The following is a 9,853-nucleotide window of genomic DNA, read 5'->3' as shown; positions in this document are numbered from 1 at the left end:
ATTTATGTGAAATATCCAGAATAGGAAAATCCATGGAGACAGAAAGCAGATTAGTGGTTGCCTGGGGCTGGGGAAGGAGGCAATGGGAAGTGACTGCTTAATGAGTACGAGGGTTTCTGTTTGGGGTCATTAAAAGTTCTGAAACATTTTAGTAGTGATGACTGCACTTTAAGTGCCACTGAATTATACACTTTAAAATTGTTAACATGGTCAATTTTATGTTATGTGAACTTTACCACCAAAAAAAGAGAACCAGAGAAACTGGAACAACATCTTTAAAGTAATGAAAGAAAAAATAACCCTGTCTACCTAGATTTCTCTTTTTTTTTTTTTTTTTTTGGCTGCGTTGGGTCTTCATTGCTGCACATGGGCTTCGTTGCTCTGCGGTATGTGGGATCTTCCTAGACCAGGGCTCGAACCCGTGTCCCCTGCATTGGCAGGTGGATTCTTAACCACTGTGCCACCAGGGAAGTCCCTACCTAGATTTCTATACCCAGTTAAAATATATTTCAAAAACAAAGGTAAAATAAAGACTTTTTCAGAACTACAAAACCTAAAATAATTCATCACCAACACATGTACACTATGAGAAATATTAAAGAAAGTCCTCCAAGCAGACAGAAAATTATGCCAGATAATTTGGATTATGCCAGATTATCTGGATCTACAAAAGGAGTGAAGGTCAACTACATGGAAATTGGAACTCCATGGTATAATATAATTTCAACTACCTGAGTAAATATTGATTAAAAAAGGTGTTTGCCCTTTGGTGTAGTTATCTTTAAGGTATAATTGATAGTTTAAAGTAAACTGAATAGCAATGTATGGAGTGGTTTAAAACATGTGAAATATATGACAACTACAGACTAAAGACTGAGAAGGGAGAAATGGAAGTATACTGTTGGTTTTCGTGTGTCTAACTCTTCTGAGATCCAGTGAACAGAGCTGGCTGTTTTTTTCTTTGTATATTAGGCCCTGGCACAGTGACCAGGTGAGCCCTCACACCCCAGGCATTTAAAGAACACTCATCGTTTAAAGTGTGAACACAAAGTAACTAGAGGAAATGCTGTGAACCCCAGACAAATTATGCTTCTCTGTTCCTTGAATGAAAACCTCTTATAAGAATCACTTCACATTTAGGGTATTAAACTACATATCTTTAATTGATTGGGTTTGAGATTAGGCAACCTGGATATTAGTCAAGAGGACTGTGGGCCACGTTGGGGGAGCTGAGGCAACAGATGGAAGTGTAATGAATGAAGTTCTCTGCTCTTGTTGAAGGAGCCGGAACATGAACAGAGAATAGTTTCAAAAGAAGGAAACACAGATGCAAAGTTGGAGAAGGCCCTTCATGGTATTTGGTGCTGAGAAGCTACCAGGTAAAGGCGCTAGCAGGGGCTTATTTGCAGAAGAGAGTTCAAAGCAAGGCTAGGAAGGAAAGTAGAGACAAGGTTTTGGATAGACAGGCAGCAAAAGCCTGTGAAAAATCCTAACAAAATATTCAGGGGGGCGGTGAGTTGAAGGGAAAGCAGCCAACCTCAGGCTGAGAATGTGGACTAGATGAGTCAGTAGGACAGTGTGTGCCTTTGTGTCTGGATCAGGGGTGGGGCAATGAGGAGTTGGGGAACAAGAAATGGGATGGTAAGGTATGCTGGGGATGCAGAGGTCGGGGGCGCACAAGTTGTTGGCAGTGCTGGAAAGCCAGGCAGCAAAACTGGGATTCAGTGCATTGGGCAGAATGGAGTCACTGTATATATAATATGAACCACAAATGCACAGGCATATGTGTGTGTGGGTGTGTGTGTATGATACATGTGTGTTATATTACATGCGTAAGTATATATATTATGTTTATGTATGTATATATAGTTATACATATCAAGAAAAAGTACTCACCCAGAAATCCACCAGGGAAAGTTTTCCTGTGTTTCATTAAACTGGGTGAGGACTTTTTCGTGTTTTAAAGTTTTCCTTGTGGGACTTCCCTGGCGGCACAGTGGTTGGGAATCCGCCTCCCAGTGTAGGGGACACAGGTTCGAGCCCTGGTCCAGGAAGATCCCACAGGCCACAGAGCAACTAAGCTCATGCGCTACTGAGCCTGCACTCTAGAGTCCGCAAGCCACAACTACTGAGCCCACGCACCACAACTACTGAAGCCCGCACACCTAGAGCACGTGCTCCACAACAGGAGAAGCCACTGCAATGAGAAGCCCGCACACTGCAACGAAGAGTAGCCCCTGCTCGCCGCAACTAGAGAAAGCCTGTGCACAGCAACAAAGACCCAACGCAGCCAAAACTAAATTAAAAAAAAAAGAAGTTTTCCTTGTATTCATTAAACTTTGTGTGATTTTAGCTGCTAACTGGTTTTGCAGGAGAGGGAATGATATCCTATAGCATGTAGACTACTGTCTATACAATGAATGACCTCTATTGATGTGGCCTAATTCTCCAGCCCAAAACCCTCTTCTGATAATCCAACCCATGTTTCCTACTGCCCAAGGGACAGCTTGAGGTGGATAGCACACTCCACCTCACCATCTACATGGCCCACACTGACATCATTCACCATGCCCTTCATCATCTCTACTCCTCACTCAAATCACCACCAGCTCTTCTTCCTCCATCCACAATCTCAGGTAGGAGAAACAGCTTCTACCTAATCATCAAACCTCAGAACTCAGAATCATACACTCTAACACCATTTCACAGAATTTTCCTAAAATCTGTCTCCTATCTCTTCCCACCCACAGCTGAATTAAGTCCCTTGTCATTTTGTTTTGCTTTGTTTACTCATTGTTTTTAACTCATTATGTGTTCAATAAATATTAGTTGAATTGATAAATGAAGGAATAAATCAATCAAAATGCTGGAGGATCACATTCAATGATTTAAAATGTAGAGCCTGTCCCCTGCCTGGGCCTTCTGCCTGCATGGAGGAAACCCAAAGTGTTACAGCTGCTCACGTAACTTCAGAAATCCCATGGGAAAATCTCACTGAGTGTGTCATTTTGGACACCTCCCCATGTGCAAACACCATTTTAGAGGTGGAGATGCTCTCAACAGGATAGTACCTGTTGCTTCCTGCATTGGACTTCACACATCCCCTCACTCCCAGTCAGTTTAACAAAGAAGGGTACCATCTCCACAGGATTCCATCAACCCTGCAAATGTTTGCACCATGGGTCCAAACCTCTATCCCAGTGTCTGGTGGCAACATAGACTGGCAGTCATAGCCACAGGACACCTGCCCTCTAGTGTCCCAACAGCTCAGAATCCGTGGGAGGCAGCCTGAGCTGGGGACAACACCTGGATCATTTTTCAATGCACGTTCACACCCAGCCCTTTTGCTGCAGTCTCTGAGGTGAGTAGTCCCAGGGATTGCCCCTCCAATTGCCCCCTCCTTGTGGCTGCACACTGCCTTCCACTCTTCATTGGTGCCCCTGGCCTGTCTCAACTGGCAGACGTCGGTCACCACCCCACTCACTCACATAGCCCAGCTGCTATGGAGGGGTCCACTGCACACAGGGGCACATCCCAGCCTCCAGCAGGCATCAAGACAGCTCCCAGCCTGGGGACACTGGCAAGGGAGCACTGGACCACTAGAGGTGTCAAGAAATGTAGCTCACCCAAATGATGCAGGGGAGCAGCTGTGCTCTTCCTGACAGGCCACAGGGGCGACTCTAAGGCAGCAGATGGTGTCTGGCATGTGGCTGGTCCACTCCTCCCAATGACCTACCCACTCAGACCACACTGGGACTTCCAGCTGGTCATGAGGATGCTGAGATTTCCCAGCCTATTCTTGTAAGGCGTCCAGTACCACCCACCCAGATTCCCCACCATCTCTCCTTCTGGGCCCTGAACTCTGGACTCAGAGAGCCCTGACTGCCAGCCTGCCTGGGGCTCTCTGGACTCGGTTTTGTACATGCTCTCTTGTGGGCTCTGGCAACTGCTCTCGCCAGGATGCTCTCAATGACCCTCACTGACTGAGAGTATCCTTCCTTGGCTCCTGGTCATTCTGGCCAAATCCTTGCTTCTCAGAGTAAAGGGGAAAGGTCCTGCTGACATTTCAGAACTTTAAGTCATGCCCAGAGGAATCCCTTTTCTCAGAACATCACTGCATAAATCCAGCTTCATATGGGTGAGGGATTAAGTTAATTTTCTGCTTAACCTAATGAGAAAACGGGAGACACAAATTAAAATAACTTTGACACAATATTTTTTCATTTGTAATTTTGACCAAAATTTAAAGTATTGGTAAAATAATATGTTCATGAGAGTGTAGGATATTTACATACAGTAATTTGTGAGAAAATATACTGGAATACAATGTTGGCAATATTTATAAAAATCTTAAATATTCATGCCCTTTGCACATTAACACAACTTCTATATCTTTATTATTAGAAAACATGTAAATTTTCCAAAAAATTTCATGTTCATAAATGCTGATTTCAGTTCTATTAATCATAGTAACCAATGGTAAACAACTTACGTGTCCATCAGGAGGAGAAGTGTTTAATTAATTATGGCACATACATACTTTAGAATTCTAGGGAGTAGGTGCTGTCATGGAAAGATCTTGCATTCATTTTATTAAGTGGCAAAGTTAAGTGGAAGGTTAATATATACATAATTACCAAGTATGTTAAAAGAAAACTGATATATATTTTAATATATACATTTATGGAAAAGCCTAGAATAGCCTTTAAAATAATACGAAGTGAGAGAGTGGCATACACTACCAAATGTAAAATAGCTAGCTAGTGGGAAGCAGCCACATAGCACAGAGAGATTAGCTAGGTGCTTTGTGACCACCTAGAGCGGTGGGATAGGGAGGGTGGGAGGGAGACACAAGAGGGAAGAGATATGGGGATATATGTATATGTATAGCTGATTCACTCTGTTATAAAGCAGAAACTAACACACCATTGTAAAGCAATTATACTCCAATAAAGATGTTTAAAAAATAAATAAAATAAAATAATACACACCAGATTTTTAATTGTGGTTACCTCTGAGAAGGGGTCTGAATTTTGGAGGAACTTAGTAAAGGGGGAAATTGTGATTGATTTTTATTTTTAGAATTTTTTTACAAGAATATATGAACTAATAGCTTTCTAAGTAAAATATTTAAATAAGCTTAAAACCAGAAATAGGAGCTGTGTGTTAATCAGTTAAAGTAACTCCTTCCTGATGCAATAGAAAAAACCTGAAACACTAGTGACTTAACACAGTTGTTATTGTTGTTGTTCACATAAATTCTGATTTGGGTTGGCAGGGACTTTCTGCTTTCAGGCGACTCAAGGAGCCAGGCTGCTTCCATCTTGTAGCACCATTATCCCAACATAGGGTCTCCATGTTTGCTGCTGAATGGCATAGGAAGCATGGAAAGGGCATACTGGCTTCTGCCTAACAACAAGCGGACCACCCAGGAAGGTGAGGAAGACAAGATGTGGACGAGCACTTGTAGTCTATTCCATAAGCCACCACACAGTCTCTCCCATAAGCTGTCACCTAGTAGGTGCTCAATAAAAAGCAGCAATTATAATTTGATATGACAAAAACTCTCCATTTCTTGAAGGGAGTTTCTGATAAAATCAAATTTACCTTGAGATTCACCAACTTTTCAGGAATGAACCTACCATGTGACAAGTGCTTTCAAATATAGGACCACACCTAGTTGTCAAAGGATTCTGTAAATCTTAGCAGGGAGAAATCACCCTTCTTCACTCAATAGCACTTTTCTGCACTACTCTTTGAAATAATCTTTATAATCTCAACAGACCGAGAATTTTCTCCTTCCTTGTGATACATAGTCAAAGTCCTTTAATTTATGAGCCTCTGCTACCTTCTACATAACTGAACATTCCCGAACACCTGTACAGGTGCCTCTTGGCACACTGAGAACCAGGATTTTTCCTCTGTGGCAGGTACACAGACAAGGGGGAGTGGAAGGATGGTTGTTTTAGCCAGCTCAAACTGTTTTAATAAGATACCATTGACTTAGTGGTTTAAACAACAGAAATTTATTTCTCTTCTGGGGTCTATGAAGTCCAAGATCAGGCTGCTGATAGACTCGGTATCTGGGGAGGACCTTCCTCTTGGCTTGCAGACAGCCATTTTCTCATTTTGTTGTCACATGGACAAGAGAGATCTCTAGCCTATTTCTCTTCTTATAAAGACACTAATCTCATCATGGAGACTCCACCGTCATGACCATATCAAAACCTAATTACCTCCCAAAGGCTTTACTTCCTAATACTACTGCATTGGGGGTTATGTTTTCAACATGAATTTGTGGGTGACACAAACATGCAGTTCCTAACACTGATGTTTTTTCATTTTTAAACAAAGCTAGCATGTCTGCTAAGGAACCATTTTCACCTCCTAGAAGGACTACAAAGATTTTAAGAATTTAGCCTCTGTAGGCTTTTGATTACACAGAGATTTCCACAGTCTTTCCTTATCTATCATTTATGAGGAAGGCTTGGGTTTTTAACCACATGGATAAGCACATCCATCTATGTATGTGTTCTGTGATCAATTTCAAAAAGACATCCCATTAAAATCCTACTGCAAATATTAGGGTGGTTTCAAAAATAATGTATCTAACTTCAGAGTTATATCCCAACAGCCAGTAGATCATGTGCCAAATTAGACTCTACTAACAAGCCTATTTGCAAAACACTTTGAGAGTTTGTTAAATACACCTAGGGGAAATGAACATGTATTCGCTTCCTAGGGCTATCTGGAGACCTTGAAGGAGAGCTCCATCTCGTGGCTCTCTTCTACCCCCCGAAGATCGCCAGCAACCCTCGGCATTCCTTGCCTTATAAATGCATCATTCTAATCTCTGCCTCATTCTTCATACCCCCTTGTGTGTGTCAAATCTCCCTTTCCTTTTTCTTATATGTACACCATTCATTGTATTTATGGCCTACCCTAAATCCAAGATAATCTCAAGATTCCTAACATAACTACATCTGCAAAGACTATTTCCAAATAAGGTCACATACACAGATACTGCAAATTAGGACTTGGATATATCTATCTGGATATATATCATATATATATATATATATATATATATATATATATATATATATATGGGGTCACCATTCAACTCACTACAGATCAGTATAAACAACACTATCTATCTGAGCTTTCCAATTTGAACTTTTAAATTGAAGGGGCTGTTGCTATTAGGGCTCCAGAGTGACAGATGGAACAGCCAGGGGACTTCTGCAGGGAGTAGGAATGTTCTATGTTAGGGGGAAGGCAGGTGCTTCTGGGTTGTCCACTGGGAGCAGGGTACAGCTTTCAGATGAGAAGACAGTGAGGAGCTGGCCAGCAGGCCAGGTTCCAGAGTTGGACAGGAGGGCACACTGGGGAAGATCAGGTGAAGCATGCTCTAAGTCAGGATATTGCTAGGACTGGACAGAAATGCAGCACCTGGGCAGAGTTAGCTATTAGGGTATCCAAGGTCTCTAAGCAGGAGGACCCTAGGTAAATAAAGCTCAGACAATCCCCAAATTATGTTTTATTCTCATTTCCCCTTCCTTCTCTATGCCTGCTTTTAGTACCATCACATGGTCCTTCTTTTTGTCACCTGAGAGATATTATACAGTATTGAGAAGAGAAATAGAAGACAGACCTGCCTTGGGCTAGGAGGAGTGGGAACAACGTGGGCCCTAGATGAATTCAGACCATGGTCTAGTCCCAGCCCTGTCACTTACTAGCAGTATCATCTTGGGGAAATTACTAACACTATGAGCCTTGGATGCATCCTCTATAAAACAGGTTTGATAAGCCCTGTCTTGTAGGACTGCTGGAATGTATGCAAAGTAAGAAAAGCATCTAGCACAGTGCCTGGCATTTATTAGATCTTTAATGAATGGCAATTATTTCTAGTATTTTTTTGTCCCCAGACCTTACTGCCCTCTCCTCTGGGATTTTGTTTTTATCCAGGACATCTCAAATAATACACAGTTCAATCAAATCAGGCAAAAATGCAGCTTCACAAAACTCATTAAATTTTTCCTCTTAGAAGATAAATTAATTTGGGGTATGGGTTAGTCTTCCACAGCTGATATAACTCAAAGCTCTTAGAATTTAAGTGAAAGTCTAACTCCTTCCTTCTCTCCCAGGTATTCATCCATCTAAAATATTATTTTCATTCATTTCACTGCCACCAAAGCCTAGACCTTGCTTAGATTTGGCCTAATTACACTCAAGATAACCTACCTTTAATGTGATTTTAACAGAGTTGGCTCTGGCTTTCTTAGGCCAGGGAAAGGAGTGCCAGCCTAGTGGCTTCTGGGTAACAACTCAAGAGAGTATCACCCTATTCTCAAGAAATCACTGCAGATGATATGTATAGAGCACCTTCATGCACTGTATTAACTGCACTGGAACAAGAGTTCAGGGTACCTCTCATACCTGCCCCAGGTACGGATTTCCCTCTGGTTTATCCCTGATCCAAAAGTAACTACTAAGCAATTTTCCATTCCAGGCTCTTCTCCCACCTCTAAAACACAGAGTCTGAGAGTCTGGCCCTTGCCACCACCCAGAGCTTAATTTAAAATGAACTCCCAGGGCTTCCCTGGTGGAGCAGTGGTTGAGAGTCCGCCTGCTGATGCAGGGGACATGGTTTCGTGCCCCGGTCTGGGAAGATCCCACGTGCCGCGGAGCGGCTGGGCCCGTGAGCCATGGCCGCTGAGCCTGCGTGTCTGGAGCCTGTGCTCCGCGGCGGGAGAGGCCACAACAGTGAGAGGCCCATGTAACAAAAACAAAAACAAAAACAAAAAACATGAACTCCCATAAAGGAATTGCCATTTCCCAAAGCCCCAAACTGCCTTAGCTCAGGGCATTTCCACTCGAGTGCTCGCATCTGGAGTCCCACCTCCTCACTCTTCTTTTACTTGTTCTTTAGGTAATGGAGGACATCTCACCATCTTCCTGATATGATTGCTGCTCCTAACCTCTACCCTTCTATAGGTAGGGGTGTGTCTTGCTTACCCTAGAATTTCCATTATTAACACAGTGCTTTCCAAAGAGAAAATATCCAGTTAATGTTTGATGAATAAATGAGTCAGAAGTTTTTTTTATTTATTAAGATTAAGATCACTCCTACTTTGAGTAAACCAAGCAAATCCAAGTATATGTCCTTTAATTTTACTGAACAATAGACTAAAATGGTTAACAGAATCAAAAAATTAAGATTTGTTAAGATTACTCCTACTTTCTTGAATAAGCCAAGCAAGTCCAGGTATATATTTTAATATTATGGAACAATACACTAAAGTAGTTAAGGGAATCCAAAAATGAACCAGCTTTTACATTTTTTTCTCTATTGTCTGCTGAGTTCTTTCACAGTTCCAAGAAAATTCCTATTCCAATGTCATGTTATCTCGTTCCAGATCACAAAATAAGATGGAAGGTTCCCCAACTTGTTTTGCAAGATATCAAAACTCTTATTTTTTTTTTTTTTTTTTTTTTTGCGGTACATGGGACTCCCACTGTCGTGGCCTCTCCCGTCGCGGAGCACAGGCTCCGGACACGCAGGCCCAGCGGCCATGGCTCACGGGCCCAGCCGCTCTGCAGCACATGGGATCCTCCCGGACCGGGGCATTTGAAAAGCATTTGAAAAAAATACCAAAAGGAAAGAAAAAGATAAACTTTCAAGTCACCCATACAAACAGGAACACAAAGCTGTTGCACAGTGTGTTCTCCCCAGCCTGACCCTGACCCTCCTCTACTTAGAACCCTGCCTGCACTCTCCAAGCATGGAGTGAAGATTTGCACTCATTCTTCAGTTGGGTCAGAAACTGCTGAGGAATGCTGCACAATGAAC

This window comes from Mesoplodon mirus (assembly GCF_964341445.2).
Source record: "Mesoplodon mirus genome assembly, chromosome: X".
In the NCBI taxonomy this organism is placed as follows: Eukaryota; Metazoa; Chordata; class Mammalia; order Artiodactyla; family Ziphiidae; genus Mesoplodon; species Mesoplodon mirus.
The sequence above is the reverse complement of the archived record's forward strand: the minus strand, read 5'-3'. Positions refer to the sequence as shown.